The following is an 18,851-nucleotide window of genomic DNA, read 5'->3' on the forward strand; positions in this document are numbered from 1 at the left end:
AAAACTGTGGAGTATTGAATATTCCTTACCATGTTTACATTGCAAAAAGGCTTTGTCTGGGGACTTCCCTGGTGGTCCAGTGGTTAAGCCTCTGCATACCCAATGCAGGGAACTGGTCAGGAAACTAGATCCCACATGCCACAAATAAGAGCCTGCACATGGCAATGAAGATCCAGTGCAACCAAATTAATTAACTTTAAAAATATTTATTTACTTGTTTATTTTTGGCTGTTCTGGGGTCTCATTGCTGTGTGCGGGCTTTCTCTAGTTGTGGAGAGAGGCTGGGGTTACTCTCTGGTTGGGGTGCTCAGGCTTCTCATCACGGTGGCTTTTCTCTTGTTGCGGAGCTCAGGTGCATGGGTTTCAGTAGTTGCTACACGTGGGCTGAGTAGTTGCGGCTCCAGGACTCCAGAGCACAGGCTCAGTAACTGTAGCGGACGGGCCTAGTTTTCCGTGGCATATGAGACCTTCCAGGACCAGGGATCAAACCGGTGTCTCTTGCATTGCAAGACAGATTCTTAACCACTGGATCACCAGGAAAGTCCAGTTAATTAACTTTTTAAAAAAGGGCTTTGTCTGTTGGGAAAGAAAAGTCAACTTGTAAGACTCTTTAATTAGCTTACACGTTAAAGCCTTCAACATAAAGGCTGTTTGTTGGCTATAATCCACATTAAAACACTGATCTACTTTACAGATTATTTTCTTCAAGCTGTCCTAAGATTTCTTGAGTTTTATGAAGTTCCACTGAACTTAGAAAGAGGCCAGAAACAGTACACAAATGCACAGCAGTAGTGTGTCTGACTCCTGTAAGAGTGACAAGCAGAAAAGTCATCGAAGCTCAGGACACTGTGCATGTCCCCAGAATCACATCTGTCTCATCCAAGACAAGATTCGTGCCCAGGATTCAAAGCACAAGGAAAAGCTTACATTGTTTTGGTTGGAATAATTCAGTCTGCTGACATCTACAGTGTCTTCCAGGAAGATATCAACTCCCATATTTTCCATCTTTTCCTCCCTCTTTCCTCCAAGTCAATCTTAAGAGCAAGAGTACAGAGCCAGATGGGGAACCAGATCAAAACACACTGGTGAGTGCCAAGCATGGGAACCGCTGGAGACAACATCCTTTTAATTGATTCCTGTTGGTGAAAAAATGTTTCGATCCAGTTGGAACCATCTACACTTGAAACCATCTTATAAACTTTGTGTGCTTTTGATTTTTGAAAATTTTACTCAAAAGAAATAAGCGCCCCAATGTAACCAAATTCGTCCAAGCTCTCTCTCATCAGCCAAGAGAAAAATCTTTCGGTCACGTTAGGGCTGGGACAGGTGACCTACACAGCTTCCCAGTATCACGTTTTTTTAAAGTCATATAATGGTTTTCTAGGTGTTTTCCTACTCCTCTGTATCTTAAGAGATACACTTGGATATACTCTTGGAAAGAAAAATTCACTGTTTTGCTCTAAAAGATTAAGAAACCAAATTAAGAAATTCAATCCCTGAATTTAGTGACTTTTCCCACACTATCAGCTATTAAAGACATATTTTTTTTTTCTGGCTTGTTGCTTTAAGATGTCAAGATGTATTCTGCTTTTCTAATCTGGATGTGAGGTTTCCTTTCACATCACCCCTCATTGTTACACTAACCAGATGTTTCTGCCTTTTTCCAGAAGACAGCAGTATTGAGACTTTACACTCTAGGCTTCTCCCAGGTCATCCGTTCAGATATTTACCTCATTTCTTCCCAATGGTTCCAGACAAATCTTCTTTATTTCCATGATTTAAAAAATCTCAAAGCTAAAACACACACATGCCTACACAGCGGCAAAACCTGTGCCAAGACTGAATTAGTGTGGTTTTCTCTTTGGACTCATCATATAATGACCTAAAGATGGATTATATCTGGATTCTCAGAGGTCTGTTAAATATTAACCACGATGATGTGAAACGTCCAAAAACTGGGTCTGTCTGAACCTCCATTATTAATCCAGTCTGCCACTATTTCTTGGTGAGATTCTATAATTCATTTTGAAACTGTCACCAACTCACTTGTAAAGCTAATGAAACCTATAATCTCCCTCTCCAGAAATATTCTAAAATGAAACAGTAGCTATCATAGCTGTTCTAGAATAGGGATTAGTGAACTGCAACCCCTGGGCCAGATCTGGTCCACTGTCCATTATTGTCAATAAAATTTTACTGGAACACAGATGTGCTCATTTGCTTCCATATTCTATGTGGCTGTTTTCCTGCCTCAACAGTTGAGTTGAATAGGTGTGACAGAGACAGTATGGCCCCCATAGCCTGAAATATTTACTATCTAGCCCTTCACAGAATAATCTGCCCATCTCTGCTTTAAAATCAGTGACTCAGAAGACAGTGATTATTATTTCCACTCTGTGTGATTTTGCAAAGTAAAATGATAAAATTAGGTGTAAAAGTGCCAGGATTCAGTAGCAATTAATACTTGTCCCTTCTAGTTGCCAGGCTCCTTCTGTCCTCTAGTCTCTTTCTCTCTGCTGTATTCTCCTTGCAGAGTTGAAAGTTTACTACTCTTGACACTGGGAATTATTTCAGTATTGGCTATTTCATCATTTCATTATCTACAGACTTCTTTTTCTTCCCATTGAGAAGGTGACTTTCTCTGCAAAGTGCTATATCTTAGTTACCTTTGTTTTCCCATGGCCTGGCACATAGCAAATCCTAGCCAAGATTTTCCTCAAAGAATAAGTGAGTCAAGAAAGAGCAAATCTACACTAGAAATATTTGTAATTCTAAGAGTCCATGCAAAGATAATTTATAATAGATAAGTATTACAGTATCAGGTTTCCTAAACTAAATTTCACAAATAATGAGCACTTTTGGGGGTGGGGGAGGTGTCATGGATTTAAGGTTACAGATTGCTACATATTACAGTGGTTTTATTGATAAGACAAAGGGCAAGTTAACACTCAAACCATGCATAGGTACAAAGAAGTTCCTAGAACCCAAGAAAGCAAAAATGATTCCTGCTTACACCCAACAACTTAAAAGAAATTAAATCCTCTAACCAAACCTCTTATCTTTGAGTGATAATGTAAAGTATAATATTCTTGGTCTATAAAAAGAGTATAAATTTAAGATTTCTAGTCATAGTGACACACTTTTGCATAAAATAATTTCTTTGGAAAGATGGTTGTTTTGTTTTTTCATAGACTTACATGAAGAGTTTCATTCACTTAAAAAATGAATTATAAAAATGAATTAGGTAGTGAGAGTATAATAGTGAGGAAATAAAGTTCTTGCCCTCACTTTACTGAAACAGATTAGCTTAGAAAGATCTTACAATTCATTTTGACAAGATTCTTCGAGTTATTTGTCTTTCATAAATTTTCCATTGTATTAAATTTCATAAATAACTAAGGGAGTCTCACATCTCCACAGTATAGGCAGATTTCCATATTGGATTGTTTTCCATCACTGTTGTAACAAATTACTACATACTTGGTGGCTTAAAATAACTTTATTATCTTACAGCCCTAGAGGTTAGAAGTCTGAATTGGGTCTCAGTGGCCTAAAAATTGACATGTCAGCATGGCTGCATCCCCTCTGGCAGCTTCAGGGGCGAATCTATTTCCTGGCCTTTTCAGCTTCTAGAGGCACCTACCTTCCTTGATCTGTGGCCCATCCTCCAGAGACTTTATCCCATGGCATCACTCTTACACTGACTCTCCTACATCTCCTTCACGTCAGAGGACCCTTGTGATTACGTAGGACCCACCTGGACCATCAGGATAACCTCCCCATTTCAAAGCCAGATAAGACCTTCCTATTTGCCATGTAACCTAGCATATCCATAGCCTCTGTGAATTAGAACGTGAACCATGATTCTTCGGGGAGTCATGATTCTTCCTACCACACATAACTTTGTAGCGATCAGTTCAATAAGCCCAGGTCACATCCATGACCCAGAGTAGAACCTGAAACACCAGGACCCCTAGAAACTAGCCACTACTCCTATCCGTGCAGTCCCCTGATGCCTCCCAGGGGCACACCACCTCCGTTCCCCAACCAGTCCCACCATGGTTGCCATTTCTTAGTCATCAAACCATGTTCTATTCATGCCCTCAACTCTTCCAAGAATAAAACTAATTTTTCCTCCACTTGTTCCCCCTCCACAGATGAATGGAAAACCATGTCTTTTCCTTCATCCTTCTATTCTCATGATGGATAAAACGGCCCTGCCCTAGTGTTACACAAAGATTTGTTAAAGATTTATTCATCTACATCCTGTTGTGTTACTCCCCGTGTTACAGAAACACACATATCATCAGTCAACGTTCAAATAATAAGGGTAGGCGTGTGTGTGTGTGTATGTGTGATATAAACTCGAGAGCAAAGATTTAACTTGTTAAATACAGATACTTAGGAAACAGTACAGTCAGCTTACCTCAAGTCCTAAGGACTTACTAAGTAGTCTTGGGTCATGACAATAAAACAAGACATGTTTCTGAGACTATACACAGAGTCTCATAGAGATTTCCTCTTGTCTAAAGTTAAGTGGAGAGAACAGCCAGGTGGGCCGGCTCTGGCAGGGCAGGAAGAGTGACCCTGGGCCCTGAGATGTCATCTTCAGGGGCCAGAGCAGCTGTTTATGGAACATTGAGTTGGATCCTGGCGAGGGGGATTAAAGCCAGCCCTTCTGTTTTTGACAACGGCCTTTGGCCAAACATAGGGCTCCTGTTCAGCTAGCATCTGCTATGACGCAAAACCCATGTGGCTGCATGGAGCGTATTTTCTAAGTCTCTTCTCCTAGTGGTTCTTGGTTATGATCCTTGGGTATTGGAAGCATCTCTTGAGAACCAGGCCTACTCACTTATGCAAGAGTTCACCCCAGGTCATCAGAAGCCATCTGTTTACCAAACTAAAGATCACTCACCTTAGAACTTTTCAAATCAAAGGTTTCTAAAATACCTTGATCAACTGGATATTGAAAACTGCTATGTAATCATTTTTAAAATCTCTAATGAAAAAAATGGAAACTTAGGGAAGAGACTGAATCCTTTTGACTCCCTCTGTGAGGGTCTGCCACAGGTAAAGGATCTGCCTGCCAATATAGGAGACACAAGAGACATGAGTTTGATGCCTGGATAGATTGGGAAGATCCCCTGGAGTATGAAATGGCAACCCACTCCAGTATTCTTGCCTGGAAAATCCCATGGACAGAGAAGCCTGGTGGGTTACAGTCCATGGAGTCACAGAGTCGGCCACGACTGAGCACAGCTCACACACACACTCTGAGTATCCTGGACACCCCCTGGTCTGTTCCACACATTCTCCCTCTCCACTCAGCTCAGCAGCTGCCCGCAACCCATGAACACAGATGCCCAAGAGGTGAATTTTCCCTCCAAGTAACACTTCTAGGCGCAAGACGTGAAAACTACGGAAATGTTTCCATTTCTCTTGTGAGCCTAGGTCCCTCTGTGAGGGCTTCCCAGGTGGTGCCATCACCCCTCACACGGGTTGCCATGGGACCAGCAGGTGGGGCTGGAGGCCTGCATCCGAGGAGCTGACTATACTCAGCTGAGACTAGATGTCAGTCCTGGGGCCACAGCCAAAGGGTCAGGTTATCCCAAGTGCCTAGTGCATCCCGGGAAGGTGATGGAACCCAGCGCGAGATGGGCCAGACAAGGTGGTCACGGCTCAGGCTCCTGATTTCCCCGGTGTGACTGGCATCACCTGCTGGGCTTGCTTTCCTGGGGCCGGAGGTGAGGGCCGCAGGGGTTCTGCAGGGCTGCAACCAGGTGGGCTTCCGGGAGGTGGAGGCGGGGCAGGGACTAGGATTTGATGAGGGAGGCTGGGAAGGGATGACCCTGGGGGAACGGAATAGGAAAGCATGGAGCAACTGGAGAGCAAGGCTCAGGGAGCACAAGGCAGAGAAGGAGAAGTTGGCAGCAGTTTCATGACACCGAGAGAAAGCTTCATAAATACTTGGTGATGACGAGAGAGACTCCAGCCACCTCAGCACACAGCCTGACAGGGAAAGGCTTGATAGTTTCTCAAGTGTCAGCCAGGGGTATGTGTGTGAGGGAGAGCGCGAGAGAAGGAGATGATGATGATGGACAAGAAGAAAGAGAAGTGGGCAGGGGAGGAGGACAGGAGCAGAAGTCCACAGTTTTATGACATTAATATCTCATGATCATCTCAGAGTTACTCCTCAGCTGACCAGAAGGCAACTCTTACTGTGCCTTACAGCCTAAGTCTTGCACCTACAATGTCCTATCCAGATAAACTCTCTTAGCACAGAGGTTCTGAGAAAGTTGGCTTCCTGCTCTCCTCCTTGTGATCCTGGGGTTGTGGGGGGTGGTGGTTGGGGGCAGGAGGATAAGCTGTAATCAACCAGAACTGACCCTCAGGACAGCCACTCAAAGATGTTATTAGATCATTTGAATTAGATTTGACTTTCCGTCGGCCTGACTCCTTATCTGCTGCAAATCACATCCCACACCTTGCAATGCAGCCTCTGTCTGTCTTCCTTTAAGTATTTAAACAGAGGCAGGGCTTGGTCTGGGCCACCTTAACCCCCCTGTCAGGGACACTCTGCCGCCACGTGACTTAACCACAGGCTTCCTCTTAGACCGACCAGAGGGGAAGACTCAGTTGTGACAACCAGCACACGCCCTTCCTGCCCCCGCGTCTCTGACCAGCCACGGCCCATCCATCAGAGACGCTTTCTGGGAGGGGCTGGTCCCACCACGGCCCCAGAGCTGCCCCATGGCAGCTGCGTCCCTTCCATGTCACACCTGCAAGCAACCAGGAAATGCCTCCAATAGCTGACAGCTTAACCTAAGGTCTCCAAGGTGGTGAGAACACAGCACACCACCTCCCCAGCCCCTCTGAGGGGACCAGGCGTGGGTGATCACACCCCACAGACCAGTGGTCAGTGAGGAGACCAGACGCTGTGTCAGTCCAGCAAGAAGTTCATGGATGAAGGGACGGGTCCTGAGACAGGAAGATGCATTTGCCACCTCATTTACCCCAGTAAACGTTTATCATGCACCTTCCACATACCAGACACTGTTCCAGGCACCTGACATCAAAGTAGCAAACAAAACAGAAAGAAATCCTTTGCCTCCTGGAGTTAACAGTCTAGCAGTAAGTGAGGAAATGCCTCTTGCCACATAATTAATGTGAAAGGAACCAGAGCAATGGCAAGAGACAAGGACCCAGCGATGCTTGTGTAGAAAGGAGGAGAAAACACTTCTTGCTGGAACGAGAGAGGCTTGAGAAAGAAACAGGAGCATAACTTCGTTAAAACACAAATAAATATGCCTTCAGAGGCTCAAATATATACAGAAGTTTTCAGGAAAGATGACCCTACTGTGCTTTCTCTCATGTATTAAGGACTACTCCCCCATCATCTCCAAGGACAGGTCAATGGGGCTATGGGAGCGGGAGGCAGACACTAGGGGTTCAAGGGTGGCAGGGCAGGTGGGGTTCAAAAGTCATTTTCAGACCCTCATAGCAGTCAGATGTATAATCAACTCATATAATCTCCCTCACGGCCCAGCAAAACCTACATACCCACTTCAGACAGTTTACTATCAGCTTTCATCACTGTCCCCCTCTGTTGATCCCAATGGTCAATTACCCTGATTCAGGGTGCACTTTGTCTGTGCCCACCTGCTGTCGAGGGCCCTCTGGGATCCCACCCTGCACCCACTGAAGCCCACATCACATGGAAAAATGCCCACAGAGTCACTTGCTCCCTGGACAGCTTTTCCAGAAATATACTCGAGAATCAGAGTCACCTTTCAGTAGATGTGCAATAATCTAGTTGAATATCTTGGCTTAATTTTTAAAGTGTGTGAATTAAACACACACCCAACTTTGTTTCCTTTGGGCCATCAACTGAGAAAGTGTGTAATTCCTTTTTGCTGGAACCGAGAAAACTTTGTTCCAAATTCAGCCAGGCTCCTCTTCTGGAGAATCCTTGTCAGACAGGTGTGCAGTTTCTATAGAAACGCTTCCATCAACAGAGATGCTCCTCCAGGCAGGGTAGCCTGTTCATTAGACAGTCAGAGGTTTTAAAAATTCTAATTTTTTTTTTTTTATATCCTCAGCCTATGGGCCCTGAGATGGATTTGGCTTTTTAAGAAACAAAAAGTAGATCGATGTGAATTTAAAAGTGATTTCCTTTTAGCCATGAATCCAGTCATTAAGCAGAGAAATTTGAAGGAGAGGAGGAAAATCAATGGATACACTGAGAAGTGGAAAAGAGGAACTGTGACTGTCAATAACGACAAAATATTGCCAAGAGACTGGAAAGACAGCCTTTTGAGGAAACAGTAAGTTTGATGGTCCTCATGGCAGTCCTGAGGACTAATGGAGGTCCTCAGTTTTGGCTGTGAGTTCTGGGAAATGGGAAGAAGGGCACTCCGCGAGGACTACCCCTGGCCTGGAGAGGATGACCAGCTTTAGGATGAGAGGGCTGGGAGAGGGTGCTGCTCCTGGGGTCCAGCCATAGAGATCTGGGCATGTCCAGGTAGGGCTAGCAGCTGTCATGGGGCTTAAGTGAGTTAGATCTGGGGAAAGACCTAAGGCAGCTGCTGGTGATTAAGTTTCATCAAATTTATGTGTGATTAAAGTAAGTCCCTACACTTTAGCTGTCTTTCTCTAACTTCGATATTGGGAATTCTCGCATCTCTCTCTAAATCAGGGGATATTATACAGACCAAGCCTGGGAAACGTGCCCAGGGATGCAATCTCTGAAAAAAATAAACTTCTCAGTTGGGTCTCACCTTAACCCTCTGGTGTATCTACCTGGAAAGTTTATTTCAAAAGAATATGTTAAGTTTTGTTTCTCTTTTAAAATCCCACAAGTAAATTAGAAGTGTATGTGTTATTTTTTGTGAGAGTAAATATCCAAAACTCTTGGTTATTTGTCTGCTGCTTTTTCAGCTGGTCTCAACAGTATTGTAAACACATTGGGAAGTCATTAATACTTACCTTTTATTTTGTAACTTGAAACTCAAAAAGAATTCATCACCCCTTCCTAGTCTTCTCCTCTAGTTTTAGAAAAGGACCAGTCTCCAATGTACTAGAATCTGGGAAAAAAAATAAAATTTTTTTTTGTTAAATTATAGGATGTGACTTCTAAAGCTGAGGAATACATAAATGAGATGAAATAAATTCTCTGAGAACAATGGACTTCAACAGACTTTATCACTACCTCCCATTTCCATAAGACCTCCAACAAGGGGAAGTGAAACTGACATAAAATTTCTGTAACAGTTTTTTTTTTCTACTTGGTCATGCCGATCAAGGCTAAAATTGCCTTGCTTAACCTGGCTTAACTTGAAACATGTGCCATCAACTACTGTAAACAACCAAGTTATCCCCACCCCCATTTCTGCAACACAGAGTTCCCTTTCTTTCTCAATAACCACCTTGCTACTGAAGCAAGTTATGTCAAAAAGCATCACAAGCCATTCACCCACATATGCAGGAGACCCAGAGCAACCAGAGACCAAAGCAGACATGGCCAGAGGGGACAGAAGAGTGTCAGTTATGCTCCCTTCATCTTGTAGGAGGCAGCAGACGAAATTTTAACGGATGAACACACTCGTATCCCCCCAGGATGCTTTGACAATCTCCCAGATCTTGAACTAAAAAGTGCTGCAGTTTTTAACCTTGCAGGATTCGCTCGTTTGGCCTCATTCCCACAAGCACTTCTGCTCCTGGAGGCTGGTGACGTCTGGTGGCTTTGCTGTCCGCACCAGGCTCAGTGCAACTTCAGAAGCCAAAGGTCACCAAGCCCTCCAGGGTGACCGAATATGAGGTGCAGTGCTCCGCAAATGCATCCAGAACCCCCGTTCTGTGTCCGTCCCAACTTCCTTTATTTACGCCAGACTCCTGGGATCTTGATTTACCCTGCTGGCAGCAGCAAAAGGAATATCCTTCCAGCTTTCCTTGCCACTCCCCCTGCTTCTCTTAGCCAGAACTTTGCCTTAGTATGTTTCTTCCTGTTTATAGCAGTGGCTAAAAGTGTTTAAGTACTGCAGTGTACACAGACTGTCCTAGTGGGGTGGGAAGCTTTTTTTTTTTTTTTACAAAACTGTCTACCTACAGAGGTGCCTATGGTAACATGACCCCAAAACTCTCCCCCAAAATTCTAAAGTAGAGAGATGCTCTGTTGACAGGATATACTGGGCAGGGTATATTGAAGTATAATGTATCATAACACATGTACTTTGGTAAAGAGCCTGCCTGCAATGAAAGGAGACCCAGGTTCGATTCTTGGCTTGGTAAGATCCCCTGGAGGAGGGTATGGCAATCCATTTCAGTATTCTTGCCTAGAGAATCCCATGGACAGAGGACCCTGGCAGGCTACAGTCCATGGGGTCGCAAAAGGCAGACATGACTTAGTGACTAAACCACCAACACGTGGACTTGGGCAGTTTGGGGGAGAATGGACACATGTATATGGATGGCTGAGTAACTCTGCTGTGCCCCTGAAACTATCACAACATTGTTAACTGGCCATATTCCAATAAGAAATAAAAAGTTAAAAATTTTTAGAAAATGTACTTATGGATTATTATTAACGGCAGTCATTAGAACAGATTAATGTGAAAAAGAGAAACATGTTATGATTACAATATACAGGAATTCCCTGATGGTCAGGACTCTATGATCTCACCACTGAGGGCCAGTGTTCAATCCCTGGTCAGGGAACAAAGATCCCATTAGGCACTTGGTGAGGCCAAAAAGTAAATAAAGAGAAAGAAAGAAAGAAAGATTACAATATATAGGCAAATGCTTAAGGATAACATGATTGAAAAGAGCAGATTTAAAATTGTTCCAAAGTGCTGATTACAATTTTACCAAATAAATGATCACATATATCCATATGTGATCCATAGCTACAGAAATTATCTACAGATATATATTTTTACATCTTATATTATATATAGATACTTAGTGGTGCTAGTGGTAAAGAATCTGCCTGACAATGCAGGAGACTTAAGAGACATAGGTTCAATCCCTAGGCCGGGAAGTTGCCCTGGAGGAGGAACCCACTCCAGTATTCTTGCCTGGAGAATCCCACGGATAGAGGAGACTGGCAGGGTTGCAAAGTGTAGGACACAACTGAAGTGACTTAGTAAGCAAGCTATATGGTACAATTAAACTAAAAGAAAGAGTTGGTTGATGATTATTAAGTTCCAGGATTCTGTGAAAACTGAGTGCTAAAGCTCTCACCAGCCTTAAAATACCCAGCACTTCAGAATTACAGAATCTTGTCACCAGAAGGGGCTTGAGCTCAACCTTTTCACTTCGTAGATTAGAAAATCAGTCCAAAAGAAGTTAAATGACTTATCCATGGTCATAAACCTACTTCCTGGCAGGACTGAGACCAGTGGAGTGTCCCACTCATGAATCTGCCTCCTTGTCTCCAGAGCACACTTTAATGGACTCAGGCAAATAAGCTGGGGGGTCCCGGTTACCTGATTGCTCACTGTCCAGATTCCCACATGGTGAGCTTTTCTTAAGGGAAACATGGCTTCAAAACTCTACAGTATTTCCTAACAACCAACCATCAAGTGACTTGAATTCCCACTCAAAATCCCATCCCTGCTCACCATCAGCATCTTTCCTAATTGCAAATCTTGACCTCCAAATACAGAATTTCACATGGTTAATCAAAATATTAGAGAACTTCAGCAATGACAGGCAAAACAGTGGCAAGTGGGGACTGAGCAGGCGGATGAGCCACAATCATTTAAGAGAAACATTTTAAATGAGTGGCAAGGTAGGGATTTCAGTCCAGGAGGAGTTTGATAGTCAACAATCTAAAAGGCCTAGAGGAGAATGGCTAGGATCTCAAGTATTTCTGTAAAACTGACCATCTTAAAGATGTGATGTCAACATCAAGTGGGATTTATGAAGTACCATGATGCACAATCACAAGTTTGCCTAAAAATGTATTCCTCTCCAAACAATTAATACTTGATTTTTGCATTGCTCATTCTAAGAGTTAGCCAAGGTCAAAATGATCATCTACATTTCGCGAAGTCTAAACTAAAAATACTATTTTCGTGATATTCAGAGTTTTTGGCCAGATAATGCCCCAAAGCTTTTAAAAACTGTATTATGACATTCTGGTCCCTGTTTATGTTGATTCAATTAAAATGGCCTTTTCCTGGTTCTAATTATCCTCAGATAACAAGGACCTGCTGTAGAATCTTCAGAAATAATTTTTTAAAGTATAAATCAGTAACATGGAGGGTTTTATGTCATTTCAAGCCAAGCATACATTTTAGAAGCAGGCACTTTAGATCTGAAATATCAGGGGACAGTCCGTTTTTAGTTGGTCCCTTTGTCATAAAAAATCATGCATTTTATACACAATAAAAAGATTACAAAATTACTAATAACTAATTGTCTCAATTCTTTTAAAAAGTGTGAAAGTATAATACTGTGTTTACCATCCTGAATGACATAATTAAATTTTACAACCTATTTTATGTGACCATAACCACGAAAAACTTTCATAAGGTTCTTATCAAGGCTAATTTGCATACTGTGATTAGTTCTATCATTTGCAATTATTTGTAGTTCTGTATAATTCATAGTCTGAACTTCACCTGGGAACAATCAAGTTGCCTGAGTTGTCCTAGGTCCAAAATGTTTATTACATGAAAATGGTTGATATTCAGGGCTGCTTAGCATCCACTTAGATAATGAAAGGGCCTCTGGTATCACGAAAACACAAGGCTTCATTTTAAAAGCATAAATTATTCAGTGGAACATTTTCTTCTAGGAGAATAAGAAAAGTAAGAGAACAGTTTTTTTTTTTCCATTAAATAAAATTGTAATGTTCTATAGTAGAAAGGTATTTATTTTCCAAATCTGTAGCAATACTAATCATCTAAATAATTGATGACAAACAGAACTTAAAGTATGTGGGATACTAAACAGATTTGAAAGATTCACTTCTTGGAAACTTTCTAGCTTCTGTGACCAAAATAATAAACAATTTGTGATTCAGTTTGTTTACCAATCTCTCTCAAAGGTCAGGACCAAAATTATTGACTCAACCTTGCTGTCAAATTTCCTTATTTCCCAAATGAGTATTAATGTATGACTCAGGATTAAGATGTGACTAACGCTTCCTTCCAGAAGGAACAGCAAAGCCACCAGCTCCCATGGCCACCAGGGGCTAAAGAACAAAGGCGGGGAATACCGTGTAGATGCCTGAGTGATTTCACCATTGTGGTCTAAGAACAATAAGAAGAAAACACTCAAAATCACCCTCCCAAATATCTGAGCCTCAGGCTAAGTGAACCAGACAAGACTTCTGCTCTGGTCTCCTTCCTGGAGGGGAATCAGAGGACAAGTGAAAATTTAAGGACCAGGGGAGTCCCTGCCCCAGCGATTCAGGTAAGTTCCTGCCCATCTCAGGGGAGAGGTTCCGTTGTTCGCTCTAAAAAGGAAGTGTCTTTGCAGGCAAGATTGATCAAACCACAGGAAACAAGAAATCATGGGCTGGGCTCCTTATTTTTGGCCAGCTGATTTAGAAGCAGGTGTCTGTCAATGTTAGAACCTCCTTCAAAAGGAAATGTATCACTAGACTTCCTATCAGCACAAAGAGATGACGTCATGAAACTGATAATAAACATGGCTATTCCTCCCCCATTGGATCGGCATCTTCTGGCCACGAGGGAGGGAGCATCCCCTTGCTGTCTAAGCAGGGAGCCCAGGTGGACTCAGGAATCCACAGATGGCTTTAAAATGCTTTCTAACTGGGTCAGGTTTCCTCGCCTCACCAAACCTCTTTATTCATCTGTAAAATGGATACAGGAACAAAATCTTAAGTGTCTCACTAACTTTAAGTGTCCAGTGTGGAGCATGGTGCTTTGAACACAAAATAATGTTCAAAGGAGTTTCGTTTACAGGAGATAAGGTGGGGAGGTTCGGTGCCCATTTGGCTGTACCATTTAAGCCAACAGGAGCCAGCCTGGCTGGAAAATGCACCATCATCAGATGACACTGTAAAACCATGGATCTGAATGCACTCAAGACAGATCTGAACAACTGGTCAACGGGCTGAATTCTGTCTGAGAGCTGAATACAAGAACGCATTTTAATAATTGAACAACTGCTATGGCTTTAATGATAGCTTTGGACAGGCTAAGGCTGAACAGACAAAGAAGGTTTTTTTCAGCCAGATTTGCTCAGTGTTTGCGCGAGTGGTGTTGGTGGGGCTGGAAACATGGGGTGGGAAGCCAGATGGGGCGAGTCTGCAGGCAGGAGGAAGAAAGGCGGTTTGAGTCCAGGCCTTGGTGAACCTGGGGTCAAGGGCACCTGCTATACTGCTTCCTCTGGGTACATGGGCTGGTGAAAATGTCAGGAAAGAAACTGAACCAACTGAACAGTGGTTTGGGCTCAAAACCCTCCCTTTGGACAAATAAGGAACTGAAGAGTGATTTTCAAAGTTTACACTGTGATAAAGTCTGACTGACCAAGCAAAGATGATGAGAGATTTCCAAACTCAGGGCAGAATGGATTTTTTTTTTTTCCTTTTTGAAGAAAAAGAGGACACGATTAGGAGTAAAAACGTAGATCAAGGAACTTAACTGACCTAAAAAAGAGAGATTCACAGAGACCAAACTTATGGTTGCCACAGGTAAGGATGGGGGGAAGGGATAGTAAGAGAGTTTGGGATGGAAAGGTACACACTGCTATATTTAAAATGGATAACCAACAAGGACCTACTACTGTATAGCACACAGAACTCTGCTCAATATCATGGGGCAGCCTGGATGGGAGGGGAGTTTGGGGATGAATGGATACATGTATATGGAAGGTTGAACCCCCTCACTGTTCACCTGAAACCATCACAGTATTGTTAATTGGCTACACCCCCATAGAAAATAAAAAGTTTAAGTAAAAAAATAAAGAAGAGAGACTCAAAATGTCAGCTTCCATAGCAGATGCTTGACCAAGACAAAGACTGTTCACTGCGTAAGACAAAATTGCTGAAATCAAAGGGAAACTTGAAAGGCGGATAAAGATGGTCCTTGAGGGAACAATGAGGCTCTAACGTCATTTATGTGGGAAGGAGACTCCCACAGTAAAACAAAGATCACCATTCGACATTTTTTTTTTTTTTTTTTTGCTGAGAAAGCCCTTGGATGAGTATTTTGCCTAAACTCTCTAACCTACCAGGTGACCCCAGGGGCACCCTCTCACCAAGAAGACACACCTACAAAAATCCTTCTGCCAACAGGAGCCTGGAAATGTCACAGGAAGAGTTCTGGGAAGCCCCTTCCATGAATCCTTTCCCATATCTTATAAAGCAGTGAAGAAAGGCATACTATTTCATTATCTATGGAAGACAGCCTTTGGCTGTTTCCCTCTCCTGATCTCACCCCCAATCATGAGTTTATCCTTGGCCATCCAGGTACTTACATAAAAGCCAGTTGGAGAAGTATTGCAGTTGAGCCCATAACCTCAAGGTTCTAACAAATAGCAGGTACCACTGGGACTGCCAGCTTCTTCTTCTCCATCCTCCATCCCTCCAACACCAGGTGCCACTAACAACAGCAGGCCCTACAAGCACAAGCGTGGGTTTGTCTGCCATGGACCCTTATCTTCACTTGGGAACTCCTCCTCTCTCCCACTGTCACTGCCTCCACCCCTCATTGCAAGGATGGACCCTGCAAAGGCAGTTCACCCCTCTGGGCACAGCCATGGGCACATGATCCAGGCCAAAGGGATTCCTTTCATAAGACTTGACTGAGCAGCACTAGAAGAAAGAGGGTCTTTCTTCTTTCTCTTTGGGGCAAAGCTGTAGGAACTGCCAGTGTCTATCTTTCAGGCCCAACCCCCAGAGGATACTTGAGCCCTGTGTGAAGCCAGCTTCACTCCTGGATTTCTCTAGTTTATAAGTCAACAAATTTCATGTTTTGCTTAAGCTACTTCGAGTTGGGGGATGGGAAAATGTGCAACTCCCAACTTTCCTCAAGAAATGTGAAATTGTAGCTTTTTATAGGAAAGAGAAAAATCTTATAACTAATAATATACCTGGGCTTCCCAGGTGGCCTTAGTTGTAAAGAACCCGCCCGCCAATGCAGGAGACATAAGAAACACAAGTTCGAACCCTGGGTCAGGAAGATCCCCTGGAGGAGGGCATGGCAGCCCACTTCGGTATTCTTGTCTGGAGAACCCCATGGACAAAGAAGCCTGGCAGGACAGTCTACAGGGTCGCAAAGAGTCAGACGTGACTGAAGCAACTTATCAGTTCAATTCAGTCGTGTCCGACTATTTGCGACCCTATGCACTGCAACAACGCCAGGCTTCCCTGTCCATCACCAACTCCCGGAGTTTGCTCAAACTCATGTCCATCGAGTCAGTGATGCCATCTAACCATCTCATCCTCTGTTGTTCCCTTCTCCTCCTGCCTTCAATCTTTCCCAGCATCAGGGTCTTTTCCAGTCGGTCAGTTCTTTGCATCAGGTGGCCAAAGGATTGAAGTTTCAGTTTCAGCATCAGTCCTTCCAATGAATATCCAGGACTGATTTCCTTTAGGATTGACTGGCTGGATCTCCTTGCAAGGGACTCTCAAGTCTTCTCCAAGACCACAGTTCAAAAGCATCAATTCTTCAGTGCTCCACTTTCTTTACAGTCCAACTCTCACATCCATACATGACCACTGGAAAAATCATAGCTTTGACTAGATGGAACTTTGTTAGCAAAGTAATGTCTCTGCTTTTTAATATGCTGTCTAGGTTGGTCATAGCTTTTCTTTCAAGGAGCAAGTGTCTTTTAATTTCATGGCTGCAGTCACCATCTGCAGTGATTTTGGAGCCCCCCAAAATAAAGTCTCTCACAGTTTCCATTGTTTCCCCATCTATCTGCCATGAAGTGATGAGACCAGATGCCATGGATCTTTGTTTTCTGAATGCTGAGCTTTAAGCCAACTTTTTCACTCTCCTCTTTCACTTTCATCAAGGGGCTCTTTAGTCCTTTGGTCCTTTAGACTTGGCACGTACGCAATAATATACTCAGTTGCCATCTCCTACCCAAAAAGATTCTCCATTCCAACAGAAAATAATGGTTCACAAATGCATTCAAACAGTCACTTGTGTTTGGCAGAAAATTGTTCTAACTGGATGCTGAAACCTTTTATTACATAAGCCTTGTAATTATAAGGCTCCGAGTTATCTTTTAACATACTGTGACATGCCAATAAATTTGAAGGATTGTGTGAAATATTTTTAAAAGAATTCTGTCAGGATGTGGTGGCATCTTTAAATATAATATTTAAACATACTGTTTCCTAGCGAACTATCCCAGGTTAAAGCCTCATAGAGATATCTATAAAGCATAGTTCAGGGGCTACTTTTGGAATAAATGTTCCATTGAGAGAGGTTCAAAAGGGAGGGGATATATGTATACCTATGGCTGATTCATGTTGAGGTTTGAAAGAAAACAACAAAATTCTGTAAAGCAATTATCCTTCAATTAAAAAATAAATAAACTTCAAAAAAATAGGATAAACTCCTGTTTACAGCCATCCCACCATGAATGTGCCTGATCTCGTCTGACCTCGGAAGCTAAGAGGCATCAGGCCTGGTTAGTACTTGGATGGGAGGATAAGCTCCTGAAAGAAGAAAACTCCATATCCAACAGCACAAGCAGACATGTTCCACCTTCCTGCAGCACTCAGATGTCTAGGAGAATCAGAGCCAACAGCCTCCTGTAGAGACCAAGGCAGAGACACTGACCTCCCCGTTTGCTTCTGCAGGAGGTGAACTCCTGGATGGGACTGTCCATGGAGCAGATGCCCACTGCAGACTCGAGCTTCTTCACTCCCCTCATCGCTCACTACCCGGACCCCGAAGGAAGCTGCAGCCAGAATCAGGACATTAGCTCAGACCACAAGCTGATGAGGTTCACAAGATGGGGTAGGAATAATCAATGAAGTTATTCCACTTTATAAATAAGGCCACCCTACCGGGCGTCAGTCCAAGTTATATTATGGTGACAGTGAAAAGAAATCCCTAAACTGACACAGCTCACAGACCTTTGTGATCTCTCATGACTTTCAAACATGCTGTCGGTGGACAATCTGATCATCAGACCCGTCCCCCGCCCCCCGCCCGCTCTGGATGGCTCCTGTTCCTGGTGCGAACCTTCAACTCACAGCCTGCTGCTGACACCTTGTTTTCTGCACGTCTGCCCTTCTGGAAGAGCCCAAACTCTCGAGAAGCAGAGATGGAGTCGCCCTGATCTTGCTTCCTGAAACATATTCTAAGGAATTTGACAGGCTGCCTAACAAATAAATATTCATTAAATGGATAAGCCCTATTTCCTTTCACTTCACTGTTTAAAAAAAAAAAAAAAAAGGCAAAAGCAAAAATATTCCAAACTTGGATCTTAGGATCTCAATCAAGATAACTCCCACAATATGAAGGGGCCCAATGTAGGCTTAGGGGTAATGTGAAATAATCTAGAAGTTTATTTTTAATACAGGAAAGAACACAGTTTTTTGCAAAAAAAAAAAAAAAAAAGAAGAAGAAGAGAGAGAACAAAGAAAAAATTCTAACTTTAAAATAGACCCAGGATTCTTCCCCAACTTGCATGAGTTTTCATCAGTCTTTTTAAATTTCTCTGGGTTCTATCTTTAAGTTCCTAACACTGGATTTGAAAGTAACTCGGGTCAGTTCAGGGTCAAATACCAGAGACTGAACACGTCCCCTGCACAGGCTGGCTCTGCCGATAGTGAACTGTCAGCCCTCAGCCATCAACGCCACCTGTTGTCAGAAACCACCCCCCTCTTGAAAATCGCATCTTCCACTCCAAATGCA

General features: G+C 43.1%; 1 long non-coding RNA gene across 1 annotated transcript in view; it reads right to left on the reverse strand.

Annotated features, from left to right (window-relative positions):
* Positions 1-213: 213 nt before the first annotated feature.
* Positions 214-18,851, reverse strand: part of LOC139036611 (uncharacterized) — a 51,346-nt gene continuing 32,708 nt past the window's right edge. The window contains exons 2-3 of the long non-coding RNA XR_011489430.1: positions 8,986-9,083; positions 214-576 (exon numbers count right to left, since the gene is read on the reverse strand). This is a non-coding gene — a long non-coding RNA (uncharacterized lncRNA). The remainder of the gene's footprint in view (positions 577-8,985; positions 9,084-18,851) is intronic.

Source organism: Odocoileus virginianus, chromosome 9 (genome assembly GCF_023699985.2).
Source record: "Odocoileus virginianus isolate 20LAN1187 ecotype Illinois chromosome 9, Ovbor_1.2, whole genome shotgun sequence".
NCBI lineage: Eukaryota > Metazoa > Chordata > Mammalia > Artiodactyla > Cervidae > Odocoileus > Odocoileus virginianus.